Source organism: Photinus pyralis, unplaced genomic scaffold (genome assembly GCF_008802855.1).
Source record: "Photinus pyralis isolate 1611_PpyrPB1 unplaced genomic scaffold, Ppyr1.3 Ppyr1.4_LG6, whole genome shotgun sequence".
Lineage (NCBI taxonomy): Eukaryota > Metazoa > Arthropoda > Insecta > Coleoptera > Lampyridae > Photinus > Photinus pyralis.
Window position 1 is genome coordinate 10,473,993 of NW_022170663.1, and position 22,904 is coordinate 10,496,896.

The window sequence follows — 22,904 nt, forward strand, 5'->3', positions numbered from 1 at the left end:
AGGAAGAGAATCCAAATTTGCAATTCCATTCCATGTCTAAATATTCTCTTGTATAGCTTTGGTTATCAACTGTGCTTCATACCGTGTCTGTAAGCTGCATTAGGGTTGACAAATAAATTTCCAAAATTGCATCAACTTTTCGTGTCCAGATTTTAGAAGATGAAATGTTACGGGACAAGCAACCGCTGCCGCGATTGCTGCCGCATATTCACCATAAATACGAATTGATTCGCAAAATAGGTGAAACCCACCTGCAGTCATTTTTCGATTTATTCTGCAAAAAACTTATGCTTAACTACTATACAAGCTGGGTTGAATGGATCTGTGTCACTAGATTTGCTTTAGAAATTCACTCTGTTACTAGAACATGGCCGATCTACTAAAAGAAAATCCCTAAAACACCGAAAAGAAAAAAATTAGTGTCAATTCCATAAAATGGGAATAAGTCAGAAACTGTTAAAGATAGCTATAGGAACATGTATTGTCAAAATATGCCCATTTCGATTCTCTATCTCATGGAATAGTAAGAACATGGTCATTCCATTTAAAAAAACTGAGTTTTTAGTCTTTGAAGTTTCATAAATTTGGATATCCATAGGGGCGGTCGTATGCAACATAACTTTTTTTTAAGTGCACTAAAAGAAAGCCCTATTCATTCTCTATGCACTGATAAAAATAGGTTGCCATGACTACAACCGTTTTCAAGTAATCAAATTATCAAGGTACCATCTGCATCCGCCATTTTTTTTCTTAAAGTCAAAATAACTTAAAAACCATAAATGGTAGATATTGACATATGGGTATCAAAAGAACTGAAATTTCACGTAGAATCCAAAAATGCAATAAAAAATAGGGGTTGCCATTTAAAATAACGGAATTACTATCTACTTCCGGTGTTTCCGGAAGTGCGGCCATTTTGAAAATATTTTACATCGATTCGGCCTTCAGAGTAACTCCTAAGTACAAATTTTCAAAAACCTACTTATTTTACTTTCCCAGAACCTTTTAACTAAAGCTCCCAAAAAAACACCCTATATAGGTATAATATTTGCAAATTGCATTTTACACAATAAATAGTTTTTATTGCACACATCTAGGTTTCCATGGCGAACTAAAGATGGCAGGATTGTCTAAAAAAGACAATTTTTTAATTAAGTGTAGATTAGATTCAAAATATTTTTAATTTCAAATAACACAAAATAAGTCATATAATATATAAATAAATAGGTGGTAACCACGAAATTACCGTTTTAAACAATTTTCTCATCTTTTGTTCGCCATGGAAACCTAGATTCCTACAAAAAATCTTTAATGTATAAAATGCAATATTGCAAATAATTAATTTAATTCAATAAGTGATACATCAAAATTTAGGAAATTTTACGCTCTTCAAAAACTTAATTAACAGGGTGGTTCATATGAACAAATATAGTTTAGGGTCGTATAAGAAAAACCAAACACCCTGTATAAAAAACTGTATGTATTCTACATAAAAAAGTGCTTTAAGAAAGATTGTCCCGAAATCTATTATCTTTAATAAAAAGAAGGTTATGGGACATTAAGGAAATCGACTAAATTCCAGAAAACCCTCTAGCGGCCAAACGATTAGTGATGGGTGGGGAGAAACGCATCATCATTTGCAGTGCCGTAATAAAACAAATCTGACATCGTCTGTTATGTTTTATCATAAGTCAAGTCAACATAACTGACCAGCGCAAAATGGGGTGACTTCCGTCGCGTGCTATGGTATTTCCCACTACTGTTACATTCCCTCCTCTTATTTTGTACTCGTAGTTATGCACGAACTAAAATCGTTCAGCGAGTAAATTTTCGTTCCATAGCGATATCTCCTTAATATATGTAGCAACATGGCCCCCTACAGTTCATTGGCGTCAGGTTAAAACAGCAACCGTAGGTACAACAAATCGTAAATACAATACAAACGTATTTGAACAGGTAGAAATTGTGCACAACTCTTGACGACACAACAAATGAGCCGACACGTCATATATGTATGCATATCTTTTCTGTTCATTATAATTCATTACATTATACAATAAGTATACAATGAAGGTACGCCACTGGTGACGCACAACAACAACAAAAAATTGCCAACAGCTGATGGAATAAAACTGAACAGACATACCATAGATAGAACCACAGATTTAAATATACTACAGATGGATAATGCCATGTTGAAATTCTGGCAACGGTGATTTGGATTTAAGCCTCTGGTGCGTTAAATCCAAACTAAATTAGTGTTATTCCGCGTCCACAAGGAAGCGCTGTAGAATGAATAACTTGCGCGTGGTTTACAACTGCAATAAGAAAGACAAGAACTGTTGTGATAAACAGGGGTACCTATCTGATTACACAGAGTCCAACAAATGTTGTATTGTATGTAACTGACCTTCCCCATTTACACTCGCAATTTTTCTGCTAGCATGCGTTTATGTTAGTTACACATACACATTCCTTTATATCGGAACTCGGAAGGGCGAACCGACGACTGATTATACCTTATTCTGTCAAACCATCAAGATTTGTAATTATGCAGGATGTTTACCGTATAATTGATTTATTTTTGATTATAAGTAGGTACGGTATTTTGTGCGATTTAAGTTCTAATGCCTACATCTCTGATCACAGCTTGGCGTGTTCCGTGCTCGTATTTAGATTTTTAGAGTATTTTTAATGATAAGACGATCTAAAAGCACAATTATGACGTAGACGAAGTTTTTATTAATTAATCAGAGAAGGTGTTAGGCCTGGCTTTGTGAGAAACAACATAGGTACCTAACAATAGGCGTCTGAGAATTTAAGTCAAGTAAGCGAATATGAGTCGAATGTGAGATGTGACTAAACGTCCCGTTTTGAACGTGACAGTTCCGTTTTTAGTACACTTTCACTTTCAAAAAATAAAATGTTCACACTTTGGCGCTCTTGATATGTCTACCTGTCTGTCTGTTTGTTATTTCATTTTTGTATTCTCATTAAGGCATGAAATGTCCATAAGGGCTGTTAAAATCGAAAAAACAAATTTGAAAATGCACTCTTCGCCTTTGCTCACATGCGGATTAATGATTTTTTTCCTTATATATGCTGGTTGTTCACGACAATCACAACGGGGTTTTATTTCTAGAAAACATGGTTTTGCCTCAAACCATGGCTCTACAAAATTGTTTCTCGTCTTGGTCCATTATTTTTGACCACAGAAGGACGCGCAAATTCAAATCTTGGAGTCTGGATCCCAATCGGATATAATCGTTGAATATTGTAAGGAAGTATATTAACATTAAATGATTTAAAATCAAAAGTTGTGGGGTTTTTGTGGAGACAACGGTAACTGTAGGTAATTTTGGTGGCAAAAATAGTAAAAGGTGTCAACAAAGCCTTTGCAATGGAGGTCGTCCCTGAAATAAAACAAAACTTATAGGGATTGTTGATTTGAGTTCACCATTGTTAAAATTGACTTATTTTTTTAACATTTATAGTGTTCGCATTGAAAAATACTCAAAGAGTTCTACGACTTAGCTGATAGAAAGTATCAAAAACTGTTGGGTTACATTAAAGCAAGGTGCCTAGCATTGATGTCTGCATTCGAAAGAGTTTTCAAACTATTGTTATGTGAAAACACTAGGTACTTTTTGAGTATCTCAATGTCTGAATATTTTGAAGTAATTGTTTGAAAATTTCAGCTCCGAAATTTGGCTGTTTTTCCTACACGCGCAGCCCTGTTAAAGATCGAGGCACAAAGCATATCTGCAATTGCGGCTGTTAAATTAATCGCCCAAGGCTTTAAGGGAAAATTTGGCTGTGCCTATGAGACAAAAAGTTATTTTTTCTTCTCCGTTCCACTGGTAATTTATTGACGAAACTTTAAAAAAATTTGTGGTCAGTTCAAATACAAGTTAGAAGCGTGTAAATGGGGGATTCTTATATAAGTGCAATTTACGTTATGTGATTTTGATTACGATTTCTCTTGCGACTTGGGAGTTGCCATAACCAAATATTTCAAGATTCACATTATACGATTTTGTCGTACGACTTGTAAAATTGTATCTTGACGTGCGATTATGGGTTCGACCTGTAGAAGAAGATAGGCAAAACTAAAAATTACCACGTTAGTAAACCACGCGTGGGAATGGCGCCCAGATGTCGCCGTCCCCACATCATGTAGCCCCGTCCCTAAAGTTGTTAATTACACGACCCCGTATGGACACGTACACTCTTCGTTTTTCTACATGCGATTGTCTACAGGCCCTCATTTGCTGCCAGCCAGTCAGCCGGCCAAAGTGATATGAAAAGCTTCTATTAAGAACAAATGAAGATGCAATTAGAGTTTTGACATCGATCCTACCTTGCAAAAATGTGCTAAAAACTACCGTAGGCCTATGTCTGGTCCAGAATTGCAGTTAAAATTCGAATTTTCAAAAACCATTTTGGTTTCGTTATTTTTCTCTTAAAGAGACGCAGATACCAAATTTCTGTGAGATCGAAAATGTCACATCCCAGTTGAGACCCTATATTGGGGAAGTACCGCAGTAGACGTTACAATTTCCACGATATGTACGTGGAACCATTCTGTTCTTGGTATAGTCATGAATTTCAAAGGCTGCATGATAATGCGGAACAAAATAGTGAAGAAAGTACTTCGATATATTTTGAGATAGTAGTAAATCCGTACGGGCTGTCAAAAAGCGCGGGGTGGCTATATTGCGATTACCGTTTTTGGACGTATCAAAATTTCATCAAACGTCAACGTTTTAGATCATTTTAAGCAACTTTTAAAGAATAAAAATTTTTACTGTCTGTTTTAACTCGTATATGTACCTATGTACGTACATAGGTTGGCAGATTAGGCATAAAGGATGTAAACGTCATACTATTTTTTTTTTATAGCAATAACGCAAAATTTTTATTAAATTATTCGGAAGACTTTCTTTCTCTGTGTACAACCTATACAAATTATGCTAGGTTTTATTACAAATAAACTTTTTTTCAAATACATACTAGCGCTAAATTTTTTATTTAGTTATTTGAAAGAGATTATTTTTCTTGGTTTAACCTACACAAATTTGGTTTTATTACAAACAAATATATGTATTAAATTCTCCGAAATACAGCAGCTTAGTGCGCGGTTACTAAATACTTAGGATTTGAAAAGAATATTTAAAATTCATTGCCGGGGCATATTGAAGGACTCTTCAGGCTACAACCTAAAAATATTTTTAACGAAATTGCAATTGTTATACAGGGTGATTTAAATCAAAGTTGCACTTTTTTTAAATATAACTCCCTGTTTTATAATTAGAATAGGTGTTTTAACTTTTAACGGCCTATTAATTACTGAGAGGCTTTAAAAATCGACAAACCTTGTGTATTATTAGAAATGGTTGAATTACAAAAATATGTATAAAAGGTAAATACGGCGTGCTTATATCGTTAGAAAGGTAATCAAATCCTACATTTGATGCAATAAAAAACTTGGTAGTTTCATTAAAAAAAATCAAGTTATCTTTTATTGAAATTTTGAAAATTTACAGTGATTTCTTTTAGCACAAAAAAAGTTTAACTTTGACCGTTCGGCGTATGTAGGTAAGCACACGTGATGATCGGTAATACTGCAGCGTCATGGCCTTCTAAGTTTTATGGAAACTTCGTTTTCAATTTTTACTGGACATTTATTTTTTGAAAAAATGACGCTCAGCCACTCATTTTAGATATCATGTGTAAATAAAGTCACACTAAAATTGACTAAGTAATCGAAATATGCAATAATATAGGTGAGTTCTATTAAAAAAAATACAACTTTGATATAAATCACCCTGTATACATCATCGAGATTTTGTTTGATTCGGATTCCTGGTGCCTCAAAACATGGATTTGATGTATTCCCGTCAAAAAAGGGAGGGATCATTTTTTACCCCACTGCAATACCTCCCTGACTGACATGCGGGTAGTAAAATTAAGTTAAAATAAAGAAACAGATAACGAGTGAAGTTTTCGAGTAGTTGTAAAAAGCTGTTCTGCAAGAATTTTACACCTGGTTTCAATTTCATTTGGCGATGCCTTGAATGAACGTATAGACATATCAAAACTTTCGATTGATAGTAGTTGATTACAGAATTTTAATTTTCAGGCTGAAACTGAAACTACCATTCTATAGAAAAAAATTGTTCTTGGATTTTATTAATTTAAATTAAGGAGAGAGAACGGCCACAGATACGCCCACACAAGGTCGTAATTGAACACAAACACACAATACAAAGACCCACTGTTTTAATTACGAAGAAAAAATTCATATCATATCATATTGCTTTTCAGCACCATCAATAGTAAAAACCTTCTATGCCATCGTTATACAGACTCCTGCTGATTATTTTAAGCTGAGACCCAAACTAAAACTTTCGATTTAATAAAATTCATATAGGTGCGCTAGCAACTGGAACGTTTGTTGTGTTTCCACAATCGCCTATCTCATGATCCATCTGTAGTATATTTAAATCTGTGATAGAACATTATGCGATCAAAAATGAGTTGCTGTCGAGTCACCTTTAAAATTTTTGTGTACATGGTAAATCGTACTTAACTTGAATTTGCAAAGGTCACTCGACGGCAACTCATTTTTGATCTCCCGTTATCGTTCACAATGGATTCAATTAGAAAATACGCTTTAACACTTCTTTACAATGCAAGAAGAACAAGAGAGGGATAATAAATAAATTCCAAAATTTTGAAAAATATGGAATAATATAATAGTATTGAATATAGTTATAAATACAATGGCAGCAGTAAGGTATGATAACGTCCCAAAAGTCAATCTCTTCGTAGCTAGACTGATTATGTTTGTGATATTAAAAATTTGACAAAAAAGTGGCAAAGGCGGGTCACGAAAACCCCAAGTGCCTGTGTTTAAAAACTGCTGTTATACACACTGCATTCAACCCCCATCTTTCTCGAACCCTCTCGCACAAACACGTCATATTTCCCGGAAAGAATGTGTCAACTTTCATTTCTTATCGCTATAATGTATAATGACTAATCTTCTATATTGCACGTCGATGTGTATGTTTGTGATGTGTATTGAGATCAGCCCAATTAGCACAAACATTAATATGCATAGAATATTTCGAATGCATATTCAGATATTCTGTGTATCTGCGTACCTATATATGCATTGAATAAGAATAGAATATTCATAGCAGCAAAATATGTCACACAAAAATATATTTCAGCATATACAATACAAGTCTCATGAGCATATTCCATGCACATTTTCTGAATGTTGGTGGTAAATATATAGAATATACCAAAATGCACTTGAACCCAGTCAACATTGTAACGTAACCGATTCATAAATATAATAGTTAACTAGGTGGTTCGTTATGTATCTAGTAACTTAAATGTTACATGCAAGTAACACAAAACGCCTAGCACTGTTATGTAACGGTGTAACGTAACGAATACGTCACGCTATGTAACATACATGTATATTGTTGTGAGACCTAACCTACACTTCTGGGAATCCCACGATTTCCCTCTAACTAGCTCAGTTGTAATTAAAATGAAAACAAAATTTTTATCCGCATCTCAAGGTCCAGCTGGATTCTGCCACCCTACAGCATTCCAACAATGACATAAATAGGTGGCTTAACCAAATCCTTAAATTCCAATATGAAACTTTACCCCCAGATTTAATAAACTTGAAACAAAGTAAGAGACGCCGACAATTACCTCTCCTTGACTCTAATAAACAAAACCTGGATTGCAATGACTGGTTTAATTTCAAACAAAAAATTGCGTAAATTTCTGTTTTACAAATTGTTACAATTTTAAACAGATAAATGACACACACAAAAAAAAACAAATTACTCAAACATTACAAAAAAAAAACATGACAAAACAAAACACTAACTACTACTTACTTTAAAAATTAGTCCGAATAACGTATTCCGATAAAAAGAGGTATCCGTACACAATCACGTAAACCAACCACTCAAACACCGACGTCTTCTCTCTTCGGGTACCCACAAATTCAAAACTTCCGTGTTTCCGCAAAATAAAACAAACAGGACGGCGACAAACTTCTTAAACTTCTCAAAAATTCTTCTTAAAACGGCAGACACAAAAATTCTAATTAAACCTGGATCCAACTACGCAGGAAAACTTCCACAAAATTCAAAAATAACGTAACCGAAGAAGCGCCGGTTGGCTTTGTAACGACCAAAAAGCTCCGCTCTCATCAAAATTTTTCTATTTAAGCCAAAAGCCCTTCTCCTTTCTTCAACATCCCGTCCGCCAATCACGCGAAGCGTCGATTTTTCAACTTCTTGCTGAACGGCACGTACGCCCGGCAATTCTGCGAAGAACCTTATCTCTACTTCGCGCTATACCTCGTTAACGGCAAATAAAAATTTAAAAAAGAAATTTACATCGAAAAAAATTCTAGGAATAAAATAAAAACAGAACACTTCTAAGAAATTGAACCAAAACTATAACATGAAATTTACGCAATCCTGTGTCTCAAATTATAAATAACCCCCCCGGTTAATTAATTGAACTAAACAAAATTGTCACATCCAGACGCTCTATAATTTCTTTCAAGTTACAACTAAAACAAAATAACACAACAATATATATATGTTACATGAACGTAATAAGTAACACAACGGAATGTTACAACAAATAACCCAGTTATGTATCGTATATACAAACATACATTACATTAGGGTAATATGTAATGCAACTGAAGGTTTAAGCAAATATGTAACATTACGTTGCATGGGGGTTGTATGTAACGCAACTGAAGGTTACAGTAAATATGGTAGTTACATAACAAATATGTATATCTTAGTATACATGAGAGCCTTATGTAACGCAAACGAAGGCTACAGTAATGTAAAAATAACTAAATGCAGCAGTGAAAAAATATATTCTTATAAAATAAAACAAAATAACAATTCCTAAAAATGTAGAATATTCACAATAGATACATTTCAAATATTCATTAATAATATATAATAAAATTATTGATTTTGGAGAGGTTTTTCTCTTGACTGTCTCAGCTTGCTTAAGCGTATCCACTCACCCACCGCCAATTCAATGGCACTTTCGCTAGTGTCGGGGAAAGTTTGCCGAACGGCATCTGGATAAAAGAAAGTTCTATAAGACAAACTGCGTTCCCACCAAAACAGTTTTCATTATGTAAAAATAGTGTTGCTTACTTAAAATATTATTCATCAATTCCAAATGCTTGAACGGAAAATGATTCGTTTTCCCAAGAAGGGAACAGCTAATCCCCAAACAAAAAAAAGTGAAATATAAATTTATACTTACACAAACACTGAACCAAAACAACACCGACTTATTTCAATATAGCGTCAAAAAGAACTTTATCTTTCGCTTGAGGTTGACTGTTGAGGTTATGTGTCCCGCAGCCGTTAACCTTTACTTTTCACTAGAGGTAGGTATATGCGTACTTCTTTTCACATATACTTCACCTAACGAAATAGGTAATATGAATTAATTGTATTAGAAAATAACGGTTTAACATAAAAAAAACAAATTTTTACCTCTTCCCACAAAAAAGGTAGATAAACACCACAAACATTCCGTTCATCAACCGCATTCGCGTGTCACATAGGAGATAGAAATGGCGTCTCACGACAGTATACGAGACTGCGCAAAAAGTGGTGTACCTATTTTATGGATAAGAAAAACAAGTTTGTATTAACAACCTTGATGTACCTTCATATGCCATTATAGCTCATCATTAGAATGGCCACTTTGAGACTTTGCCTTCCCTAAGACCCTAACAGTGTTTCAAGCGGTTTGGGCCAATTTCAACCACTATGTTACATATCATTTCGGTTACAATTGTAACATAACTTTGATACATTCTAGAGCCCTGTCAGTTATATAAGTGATTATTACGTGTTTGGTATAGAACATTCCAACTTCTATGTTACATCTCATTTCGGTTACAATTGTAACATAACTTTGTTACCTTCTAGAGCCCTTTCAGTTATGTAAGTGATTATATTACGTGTTTGGTATAGAACATTCCAACTTCTATGTTACATATCATTTCGATTACAATTGTAACATAACTTTGTTACCTTCTAGAGCCCTTTCAGTTATGTAAGTGATTTTTACGTGTTTGGTATAGAACATTCCAACTTCTATGTTACATATCATTTCGATTACAATTGTAACATAACTTTGTTACCTTCTAGAGCCCTTTCAGTTATGTAAGTGATTATTACGTGTTTGGTATAGAACATTCCAACCTCTATGTTACATATCATTTCAGTTACAATTGTTACATATCTTTGTTACCTTTTAGAGCCCTTTCAGTTACATATCATTTCAGTTACAACTGTAACATATCACTGTTACTTAGTAGAGCTCTTTCAGTTATGTAACTGAGAGTTACGTGTTGACTGGGCGTGCACATATCAAACAATTCATTCTCTTCCACATATTTTAACGAATGATCAAATATATAAATTTAACCCCTTCTAATAAAATCGCGCATTTGCCAGCTGGCTAAGAATGAACAACATGGCGAAATCGGGCAAATTTGGAAACTCGAGCCTGTTTCCTATGTGAGAAGTGAGTCCACTATGCATTCGACGTTTTTACGCTAAGACATTTCAGGTCGCCTCTAATTTCCGCCTACAACTAAGCCGCACATCTATTCGTATAAGTCTTTCGTAGTATCTTTTCCATCGTTCCTTTTAAGTTTTAATGAAAAATTGCGCTTGAATTTACTTTCGTTGTAAGGTGTGTTGCCTATCTGTAGGGGTCTAACACAAGCTTTTTCTTCTTATTGGCGGCAGTCTAATTATTGTAATTGTCCATATATATTCAAAATACTTGATGGGATGCATATAACTTCGGGATATTTCTTGGCAAACAGCTGTGCATTACGCTTGAGGAGAAATAAAGGAGTGGTAGTCGCACATGTCATCCGAAAATCATAGCTTTCATTGTATATACATACAGGTTTCTCTACTGTAGAAATATAGCATCTTCTTCACGAATTACTACCTACTAGATGAAACATTTCTTTGCAAATCGTCCGAAATTTATAGTTAGCGAAGAATTGAAGGACTCGGGACCATTAAAGAAAAGCATGGTTTAGGCTTTAGGCTCACTCGATTCGCTCTTGCTGTTCATAGGACTTCTAGATGGCGCCGATAAGTATATCGTCTCGTCTGCATCCCGAAGAGCCGAAGCGAAGATAATTACCTAGGTAGTTGGCGTTGGCTCTTTGAGTCATTGAGTCAAGGGGATGATTTCGTTAATTAAGTTTTCTCCTAAGAGATGTTTATAATAAAAGTATGTGCGGCTATACTAATATCTACTCAATAAGTATAAAAATTATTCCATCTTTTAGAACAAACAGAGAATATATTCCACACCTATCGTAAATACATAATAACGTTATCTGTTCTATATCATAAATACGTAAACATTAATACGTGCTGAAGGAGCATATTTTGGATTTTAACCCCATTTGCTGATAATAACGTAGCGCCAGTAGACGTCAGAGTACGTAATGGGAAATGATAATTAATGACGACAGTTTTGAAATGAGTATTCGACCTCTATTGTTTACTAAATAAAATGTTGACTGAGATCAGTAAAATGTTGGAAGTTACAACATCGAAATTATCAAAATTATCGCGCAAGTCACTAAATAGAAGCAGGTGCGCCAACCCTAAAATACTTTAGCTCACTAATACACTCGCAATGTGTACTCAAAAGGGGTGTTGCGAGTTGCATTGGCCATACATGTTTCTTGGGATGCGCAGTTCGAATCTGAGATTTGCATGATGCAACAACGAAAATATATGTACCTAAATCCGTAAACAATGGCATTTGTTGGTGATTTATTTGCTTCACCAGCCCTTTGCAGCCGAAGCTGCTAATCTGGGAAACACAGCAAGAAGTTGTAATCGGATCTCAAGAAAGTATAAGCGATATTAGGTATAAAATACATTATAAAGAGAAGGTCAGATATATTTACGTGTGCACCTTTGTGTAGAAGTACCTACCGGCAGCATATATTTCTTCTATTTTCATTTTCAAGAGATCATGGAAACGGGAAACCCCATAGAGGTTAGCTTTCAGTGACCTTGGAATGAAAAAAGTTGGCCAGTCTCGAACGCTTGTCTTAAAATCATACCTACTTAAAATTTGTAAGATTGTTCATCCGTGTTTCTTAATGTTATATACTAAGTACTAATAGTTTTCAAGCACAAGAACTACAAAAAAGGGAGATTTGTGTGGTTCTTTTTTAAATTTATTTTGAAATGGTGCGAGGGTAAATGATAGAAAACTTCTTGCCCCACAAACTCCTATGGTTGGGGTCAGCTATCTCAAAGTTCTTTAAATAAGTTCGGTACACTAAGTGATCATCAAAGAATTCTCATCTCGTATAAAGAAATCTCTTTGCGTTGATTATCGATCACGCAAACGACGACATGTGTAGTGGAAACTTCCACACTAAACTATCCACATGAATAAATAACCTTTACTTTTTTTGCAATAAAATGTGTATTGCAAATACTTATTAATAAGTGACTAATGACCTTATGATTGTATTATGTAATTAATACTTATATTTACCGTTAATACGAAACCACTCTTTCTACGTCGGTTTCTTAAAATATAATAACTCGGAATACAGGGTGTCCCTTCTCTTTAAGCTGTATTAAATTGGCGTTAGCGTGTAGCAAAGATCATACCTACTACAATTGATCTTTGATCTTTGCAAGTAACAAAGATCATACTACACCCTGTACTACACTGATCTTTGCTAGTAAGAACAAATTAGCAAGTTCAAGTTCACATGTAGGTATAGTCTACGTGTTAAGACGTAGAAAACTGTAGCTGGAAGGCGGTGTTCCACCTCCTCTTTTATATTCCGGATAGGTAACAATTCTTGACGACCAACACTCAGAATAAAGGCAATGGATTAAAACCACTAGAATTAAAACAGTGAATATTTGTATAGCAGGTTTTTTTGGTTCACCCGATTTTTCTGATTCTGCGTTTCTCTGGATTCGGCAATTTGTTAAAAACCGTCCAAATCTTAACACCTTCTTTTCTGGGGGTTTTTCACATTCTTCGATGTCAGCGTTTTTTAATTCATGTTGCTTGTTATTGCTTAGATTCCTCTGACTTTTCGGATCCTTCCGTTTCTTCTAATTTTCTTCCGATTCCTTACTTTTTAAAAATCTCCGTTCCATCAGGCTCGGGAGGAGAGAAGGAATGCTTCTGTTTCTTTGAATTTTTCCAACCCGCAGCCACATTTCTTAAGATCATTCGCATCGTGTCTTTAGATTCTTTCAAAAGCTTCAAATGTTCCTTCAATAATTTTTGCGGATTTTTCCATTTCTTCGAATTCGTACACTTCTGACCCTTTAGTCTTTCCAATATTCTTCAGATTCTTGAACTTTTTAAAATTCTTTAAAATTTAAAAATCTGTTGAATCTTGGAAAACTTCTTCGGATTCTTCCGTTCCTTCGAGTTCATGAGATTCTTCAGCCTTTATTATAAAGATTATAAAGATTGATCAGATTCTGTAGATTTTTGTACTTTTCTATAACAAATGAGATTCTTAAAAATATTCAGATTCTTTAAAATCTTTTTTTACTGCGGATTCTTTTCATTCTTCAATTTCTTTAAATTCTTGTTGATTATTTTTAGCGCATTTTCCAATTCATGTTAGAAGGCGCTATTATGGCCACCTCCTTCCATCCGTGCGTCCGACGCCTTAACTAGTCCTGCAGTTTTTAAGATATTTAGTGCGCTCTTTTTGCATTCGGTAGGTTATAGCTCTGACGGCTGAACAAAGAAAAATGTTTACGATTAATGTGCGCATGCAATGTCAACTTCTTATTTGTGGAGATATTTTTTTGAAATTTTAACCATAGATGCTTCTAATAAAGGCAAACATATCGCATATTTTAAACATGGGGTGTGCGCATGCGCACATAAATAGTCCGTTAGGTGACCTTTGAGAAAGTGCTGATCAATTCATGGAAAATGCGCTATAGTTACTCGCCTTAAGAAGAAATCCTTTTTTTCATTTATAATTCGTTAGATTCGTCTGGTTGTTCGGTTTCTTCTGATGGTACACATTCTTCTCTTTTCCATGTGTTTAGTTTTCAGATTCTTCGGAATCTTCAGTTTCATCATATAAATTAAATGATTCAGAATTTAAAACTCCAAAAATTTTCCGTTTCTTTGAATCTTTCTAATCCATAATTAAAGTGCTTCAGTTTATTCGCATTCTTCTGTGTCTTCAGACACTTCGAGTTCTTTAATTCTTCAGATTCCTAATTGTTCGGTTTCTTCGGTTTCAGATAATTTTGGGCCCTTTTTCAAGTTTTTAAATTTTCCAAATTATTCAAATTCTGTCAGAAATTCTTCATCCTAAAATACTGTCAATTTTTTCTATCCTAGAATTACTTTAATTTCGTACTTGGGTTTTTAGATGCTTCAAATTCCTTCGTTCCTTCGATTTCTGTTCGATTTTTTTTATTTTCCAGGTCCATCAGATTCTTAACATTGTTGCATTTTTCTGTTTCTGCAAATCGTTCCTATGCTTCTAATCTTACAATCCGTGCTTTATTTCAAAATAAGTATGCGGAGTCAGGTAATAAAGATATTGGACTTAATTTCATATTTTAAATAGAACACCCTGTATTATTTTTTAAAGAGATAACATTAAATTCTCATTTGGAAATGTAACACTAAAAAATTCAATGTTAGTTTAAGAAGGTTCACAAGAGGTTTTAAACAAATGTAATAAATTTAAAACTCTTTTTGAAATTTTTTGTTTTTTTTAAATCATATTTAAACCGACACTTTTTAAGTTCTTTTTGAATCTTTTTCGAACTTGTTTTAAATATCATCTCCGGGGTTTGTATATATTTGTATATTGTATATTTTGGAAAATCGAATTTAATACGCTATGTGTTTAGATTATAAAATACAGGGTGTTCCATTTAGAAAAATGAAGTTAGGTCCGATACCTTTTTAGGTTACCCCGTATACTTATTTTCAAAACGGCAGATTATTCAACAATTATTATAAGAAACCTTTGTGTATCTCCTTAACTAAGAAAATATAGGATCATTCTGAAATTGATAATTTTTGATTTTCCCCTGTATCTCTTAAAGCGAACGAATATGTTCCGATTTTGATTTTACCATTTTAAGTTTGATCCAATGAAAGCACTTGACACCTATATTACTTTTTTGATACATGCTGATTCTGTATCAATTGAACCGTATAAAGAATTTGAGGAATCAGAAATTTAGAAAATAAGCTGTGTCATTACAATCTTACGAATTTTAGTTGCGGGTTGAAAGAATTGGAAGAAACCGAAAATCCAAAGCGAAGGAATCTTCGGGTAAAGAATTAATTTTAAAAAATTGGAAGAATTTTATTAATTTGATGAGTTTGAAGAATTTGAAAGATGAACAGTTGTGTCTGTGACAGAGGTGTCTGAAGAAGTTCAAAAATGTGATGAAACTCGTCCTTTCGACTTGGGTACATAAATCTAAGTAAAAGAAAGAGAAGTAAGAGAAGAAGAAGAAGAAGAAGAAGTAAAGGGAAGAATTTTCTTAAGGTGAAGAATCGGAAAATTCCGAAAGATCATACAAATTTTAGCTAACAAAAAGATTAAAAAGATGTAAGCACTCGCAAGTACGTAATCAATTTTAATTTCAAAAATTCGGAACGGAATTGAAAAGCGTAAAAAATTTCAAAAACTGGAAATGTTCAAATTTTCAAAAACTTTAAAAAATATGAAGAATCTGCAGAATTCGAAAATTCCCTGAAGCATATAAATTTCCTGGAAAATGGAAAATTTCTCCGATAGGCATTCTCGCACGATTAGGGCGTTATGCGAGAGTGCACCATCGTGTTGAAACCGAAAGTTTCCAATTTCTGTTTTTTTGTGTCGTACATCGTTGTATTCGTAATAAAAATACAGCATGTAGGTACTTTTTTACGGGCCACATAAAAAGTAAAGTTGATGATGATTTCTCCGAAACGAAATGTTGTGTTGAAAATCCCTGAACGTTGCCTTGTAGAGCTCAAATAGTGGCAATTAGAAAATGTTTTTATTTTTTCGCATGTCTTCAAATAACGCCAGAAAAAATAGAAACAAACATTTAGGTTTTTCCGTCAATCTTCGGTAGCAATCAGAATGTTCTGGTTTTTATTTACAGCATGATAATTAGCCTTTAATTGCGCAACTTTTGCCTAATTTTCAATGGAATGGAAAAATCCAAAGGGTTCTAAGGTCTGAAAAATCTGATTGACATGGCGAAACGGAGACTAAGAAGCCTAAGAAATTGAAGAAAAATGAAAAATCAGAACAATGTGAAACATCAGGTGAAACGAAAGAACCTGAAAAACTTGAGGAATCTTAAAGAATTTGAAAACATTCAACAAAAATTTAGAGAAACTGAATGGGAAACTCACTGCAAAAAGGTAAAAATGTTAAAGAATCCGAAGATTTAGGGCAGTTTGAGGAATTCCGGGAAACCAAAAAAAGAAAAAGAAGTGAGGATTTCGAAAAATTTGACGGAAACGTGATTTATAAGTGCATTTTCAACCATAAACGGGACTTTTTGTGAAACTACGGTTTAGGTAGGTACCATGACAGTTTTCGTCGAGTACCTACTCTCTTTCAGCTACTACTTTCCACAGTCATTGTCGAGGTAAACGCCAATCTAAATTACAGCGTTATCTCTCCCTTACCGCGTAATTGATGAATTACTGCAAACATTTTTTGAAATTTGGTGTAGGTTTTCTGTGCCGTGCTCCTTTTGAGAATTTTAGGGAAGTCTCTTTTACTAACTTTTGGGCATTCATGCTGGAGGTACACCCTGTACATAATATGTATTTAAACGCGCACATTGTTTTTCCATGTAAATTTTGAAAAATAAGATAAACATTCTTGAAGATCGGCTAGAGGTCAATTATTAATCACTTAAGGCGAAGGATGTTAAGAAATATTGCAAACAAATATTCACTGATGAGAGTGGTTAATTAATCGTTTTTCTTTTTTGCGCGAAACGTCCTGTATCTCTACACGTCCAAGGATAAACAAAATTTGCGAGTGTTGCTTCGCAATTAGCTACAGGGCATTTCAGAAATTGTAAAGTAACCAAAACGAAAGGGTGTTGGTGGACTAGCGATCAGGATCGTGCAAATTTGAGATCGCCTTGGGATGGTGACGATATGATGTAACGATGATAAAATAAAAAATAACGTTAAGGTCGTGCGTTAACCCCCAACGCAATAAAAATTAATTGTTTGGAAATTCTTTTAGTTGCGAGATAAGACCATATGATAAGACGATTACGTGCGTTTTGAAGCATATAGTTGTCAAGAGACATTCTGAGGCCTCAAAACCAATCACTTTTGCAGCTTTTCCAAGGGTGATATGTACTTTCTGTACAAGTTTAAAATGATGTAGGTAAAATATAGTAAAAATATAGTAAACACCATATTATCGCGAAATCATGAACATTGGATCGGAATAACACAAAAAAAGACGATAAAATTACAATACAATTATCGATAACTGCTATTTACATTTTAAATGAACTACAAAATTACTTAAAGGAAATATCTCAGTATTACATGAAAACATGTATTTATCTCATTTTCTCACGTTTTACGATACAGTTTTCTATTTTCTAAAAGCCGTTTTTTCTTTCTAAATTCCGCCTTGAATTTGCACGGAAAACAGATTGCTGTTACATTTCTCCTACTCCATGATGCGACGTGCTAGTTAGGCTTCGTGCAAACTATTTGCCAACACCCTATATAGATAATTTAGTCTCTGCAGACAACCTTGATTAAGTAAAACTGATGTTTTCTTCTTTAAGTACAATATTTTGAAAACATATACGTTCTTGCACTATTGACTCAACAAACAAGATAAGTATCTCTACATTCTCGAGTTATGATTGTAGATCCGGTAATTAACATTTCGAAATCACATTATTTGCCCCAACTGTAGAGTTCAAAGGTGACGCTAACGATAACTTCATCAGTTTATCAGACTAGAACCTTTCCCAACTTGTAGCATGGGCTTTTTTTGTCTGGTTTCGTATCGGCCGTGTAATCTTTTTCGTTTTTTTCCTTAAAGTTCCAAAATTGAAATCAACGGTTAGTAGGTAGGTACAGTCTCTTGTAAAAGTAATGTCCCTCGGATACCTACCACTGTAGCATAGGCAACCAACATCCCAGCCGCCTAGTCCAAGTTGGATTTGCGGGTGTGCGAGGTAGCTATCTAATGCGGTTCATTTTCAGCAGATATTCCCATTTAGCCAAACTAAATACTAGTAGTAGAATAGAAGTGAATGCCATCGATTTATTAGCTCAAAGGATCTGCGCTGCATATCCTTGGCTTGGTGCAGTAAACATTTTTACATTTCTTACAATTGGTTTGGTGCGTTTTAAATTTGCAAATAGTTTAGCTAGAGACTATTATGACAAAATAATGGCCTTTCACTTTTTAATTTTTTGAGTAGGTTTTCTTCTAACGAAATAAAGGTGATATTCTTGTCCTTTAATGACATTGAAATTCCAGTGTCATTAATAATTACTTGCGAGTTGCGAGTAGGTCTCCTCATGGAATGCGATTAATTGCCCTACAAGTGCACTGTGCAACAATACCTTTCTTTTGTAACTAGCATCAGAAATTAAATGATATGCATTTGTGATACTTTGTCGTGGTTGATTTAATATCGAATTTAGTTTAGGAGAGCTTTTACGTTGCATATTTTTGAGTAGGTAGGCATATTATAAGGATATTTAGTCCAGGTTATAGGTATATTTTTGACAAAAAAATTAGTTACCAGTTAAACCGGCTTTTTCATGCAGGTGAAATGATTAGAAATTAGGGAAAAATAATTAAAACAGCTGAATTTTTCCGCGGGTGTCATCCCGGGGTTTGAAAGGAGCGGGAGGTGGTAGTTACAAAAGGAACGGCATTGTCGCGCTTCCAGTGCAGATAATCGCATTCCATTAGGAGGCCCGAGTAATTAATAATGAGACATCAATTTCAATGTCAGTATAAAACGACAAAATCATCACATTTATTTCGTTAGAAGAAAATCTACTCGAAAAAATTAAAAGTAAAAGGTCATTATTTTAGCTAAACTATTTCCAAATTTAAAACGCACCAAACCAATTGAAAGAAATGTAAAAATTTCTATTGTATTAAACCAAGGATAGATTAAAGCAGCGCAGATCTTTTGAGCTAATAAATACCATTCATTTTCATTCTACTAACTTATTTTTAGTTTGGCAAAGTGGGAATACCTGCTGAAAACGAACCGCATTAGATACCTACCTACCTCCCACACCCGCAAATCCAACTTGGACTAGTCGGCTGGGATATGTTGGTTGCCTATGCTACAGTGGTAGGTATCCGAGGGACATTACTTTTACAAGAGACTGTACCTACTTGCCGTTGTTGTAACTTGGTCAAGAAACGAGTATGGGGTAGCTACGTGTTAATCGCCACGTTTTCTGAGCAACAACTTTGAATATATTCAAAGGCAACAGTCCGATACTAGATAAACATGCAATCCAGAAAACTTTCCGGTTACACTAAAATTCACGTGCCATTTCAAAAGTTTCAATCGCTGCTGGATGTAAATTTGGACCATACTACGTCGTTCCTAATTCCTATATACGTTGTGAAAGTCGATTCGAAAATTAAGTAAATAACACACAAGTAGAACGCAATAAAAATTTGACACCTAACGAGGTTACGCTCCCCACACACAAGGGAGAGAACTATCAAGAAACCCCCAACCTTAATTAAAAGGAGGTGGGTAGGTACATAAATTTTACCAAATAAGATAATACTCAAATTTACTTAAGGTAAACTTGATTAAAATAGACGAGAACACGCTATAAATATAGCAAATGTAAAATAAATCTCTTATAATAATTAATATGTAGTAGACACATCTTGACACTATTTGCAAAATAAATAACAGCGAAATGCCAGCGGCTACCACGTCTGATCAGCTTTTGGAAATTGTGACCTTGATGTTTGTGTTGTTTTTTTTTGTAAAAATTTTCGAGTTTAATTTTGTACAGTTGAGGCTCAAAATACACACAGGAACGATAAAAAAGATAATTGATAGAGAGAGAGAAATATTTTAAATTATAAATTGGATGATGATTACTATACCATTCTTCAGAACTTAAATTTTTCAAGTTTAATTTTTTACCATAAAAGAAGTGATTTTAAAGAAATTATTTAATCAGTCATGGGCGTTCTTAAAAATACAGAAGCAATCGAATAAGTTGATTCGCCGAACTAAGAATCGGGTCAATTTGTAACTATTATTATTGTTGCAAATAAAAGTGAAGTATTAAATAGTTAAGAGTGAAACTTTTTTTTTTCCATATGATATAAGTTAAATAATCCGAGCGAAAAGAGTGCGGGGGAGGAGAGGAGAGAGATGTTATATTGCAAACCTACGCCACTCTTAAATAATGGCACATACTCATTTCGAATTTTACATAGAAGAAAAAGCGTTCAAGCAAAACAACTAAATGATTCAATAGGTACGTACTTACGTATAACTTTTCCTAGTTGTTATTGTTGTTTAAAACAGCCTTTTATCAGATTCACACTCAAAAGGGGCGCAGAGCAGAGATAATAATGTCACTATAATCGTGTAAACTCTAGGATAATACCTTAATGTTAACACGTCTTTGGACAACCGAATACTAACACGAAATAGACAGTATTTCTTAGACAGTGCAATTAAGAACGTGATTTTCTAAACGCATTCGAACAATGTTAACCTTACAACGTTGAGTGAAGAAATGCAGGTAGAGGCGCAACGTATATACTTGAAATCGTCACGAATGTAGGCTCTGAGATTTACATGGCGCTTACAAGTTTCTAGCATATATACTTCTCTTATATATATGGTTTCTAGTCGGCGTTCCAGTACCTACGTTGGATAGAGCAGGGAAATGTAAGAGAGTAAGAGATAAAAGAGACTACGATCTGTCTTATGAAGGTTGCGTCTCTACTTGATTTGTTCACTCAACGCTTACAAACTCAAATCGTTATATATTGGCGAGTTTCGATCACGTGGTCGATGATGTTTTTGGAAACTTATTTTATTGTCTCTGAGACTTTTGATTCGATCGATTAATTTATTGTGATTTATACTAAAGTCACTAGATATAGAAAGTACCGCAATCATCCGCCATTTTTGGGCAAATTTGCTGCCAACTTAAAAAAATTTACAAATAAAATCTGAATAGCTGTCATTTTTTATAACCTAACTTCATATTACTGTCATGTTTTATAAAAATATATACAGATATCTCCAAACAGGTGGAACAATCCCTAACATTAAAGTTACTAGAATCTGGTACCTTTCGCCATTTTTGGGCAAAAATCATGCGTTCTCTCTCTAACACACGAGCCCAATGGATTGCGGTACTTTCTATAGTTAGTGACTTTAACCTAAACCTAAATTACAGTAACTGTATAAAGATAGTATGACCATAATGCTCCATGCCGACCGTGTTTTTTCCAATTTATCATTGAGCTGATCGGTTTATCCAAATTAGTGGATGCTATGCTATGGTTACAATAATGCTCTTTCAATTGTGTCCAGCAAGATAAACTTACCATCTTGGTTTTCAGATTAATTTCTACCAATCCGGTGTAATTGGCCAAAACATGGCGGATCATCCAGCTACTAACATAACTACACTGAAAATAACACCACCGCATGACCACCTGTAACCTTTAATTTTTACAGTGGCAATTTTGCTGTCATATTAATTAATTGGAATTACTTTGGCTACGGTATTTTTATTTTCCTTCGTGTGCGATGTATTCAACTGAAGCAGAAGTTGCTATTGTCAATTGGTGTAGTGTAATAATTTAAGGAGTGTAAGATACTTATTTTCTGTATCGATCACTTTAAAATTGGTGGTTATTTAAATGCGATCCACATAAGAAACCGTAAGCAACCCTCAATTTTAACGGAGGATATGAAACTGAATGTTTTAATTTTTGTGGAAGAGGATCCCATAAGAAACTTAAGGGAAATAGCGTCCGAATTTAATATCTATATATGATACATGATATGTAATATATGATATGTGATATACGATAGGTATACTCCATCTATCGAATTTATGGCGCAACTTCATATGAAAATATTTCTTATTAATAGTAGTAATTCATTTTATCGCGGTTCCACTATGACCCCGTAGCACACCTAAATAGAAAAATAAAAATGATTTTCACTAAATATTGTAGCGACATCGAGGCGCCATCAAGTCGATAAAAAATTAGTCACCGGCGGTAAGGAATTTAAAGCCGATCCGAATAATAATTAACTGTTACAAATTAATCTGGTTTAAGGACCGTTATAAATTTATTAGTAATCAATTAAACATAAATAAATTACATTTATTTCATACTATCTAGTAATCGCCGCTTTCCCAGACTGATTTGAGTCTGGTAAATCGTATTTTACCAGACTGAAAATTTTTACCAGACTGGAAATGTTACCTAGCAACATCAACTGACATCCATCTAAACCTATATATTAATGTGTCAAACAACTGTCAGATCAAACAAATCAAGTGATCGACTTTTACTTTCATTTGAACGCGTACACATTCTAATCAAAAATTATATGGCATTTTAATTAAAAAAAGAGCAGTATGAAATAATAGTGTATTAAAGTACAAGTGTCATTTGGCGAAGATTGTCGCACGAGGTAGTTTGCCGCATAAGCTGCGTAGCGGCGAATGCGGCAAAAGCCGAGTGCGACAAGTAGTCAAATGACACGTGTGCTTTA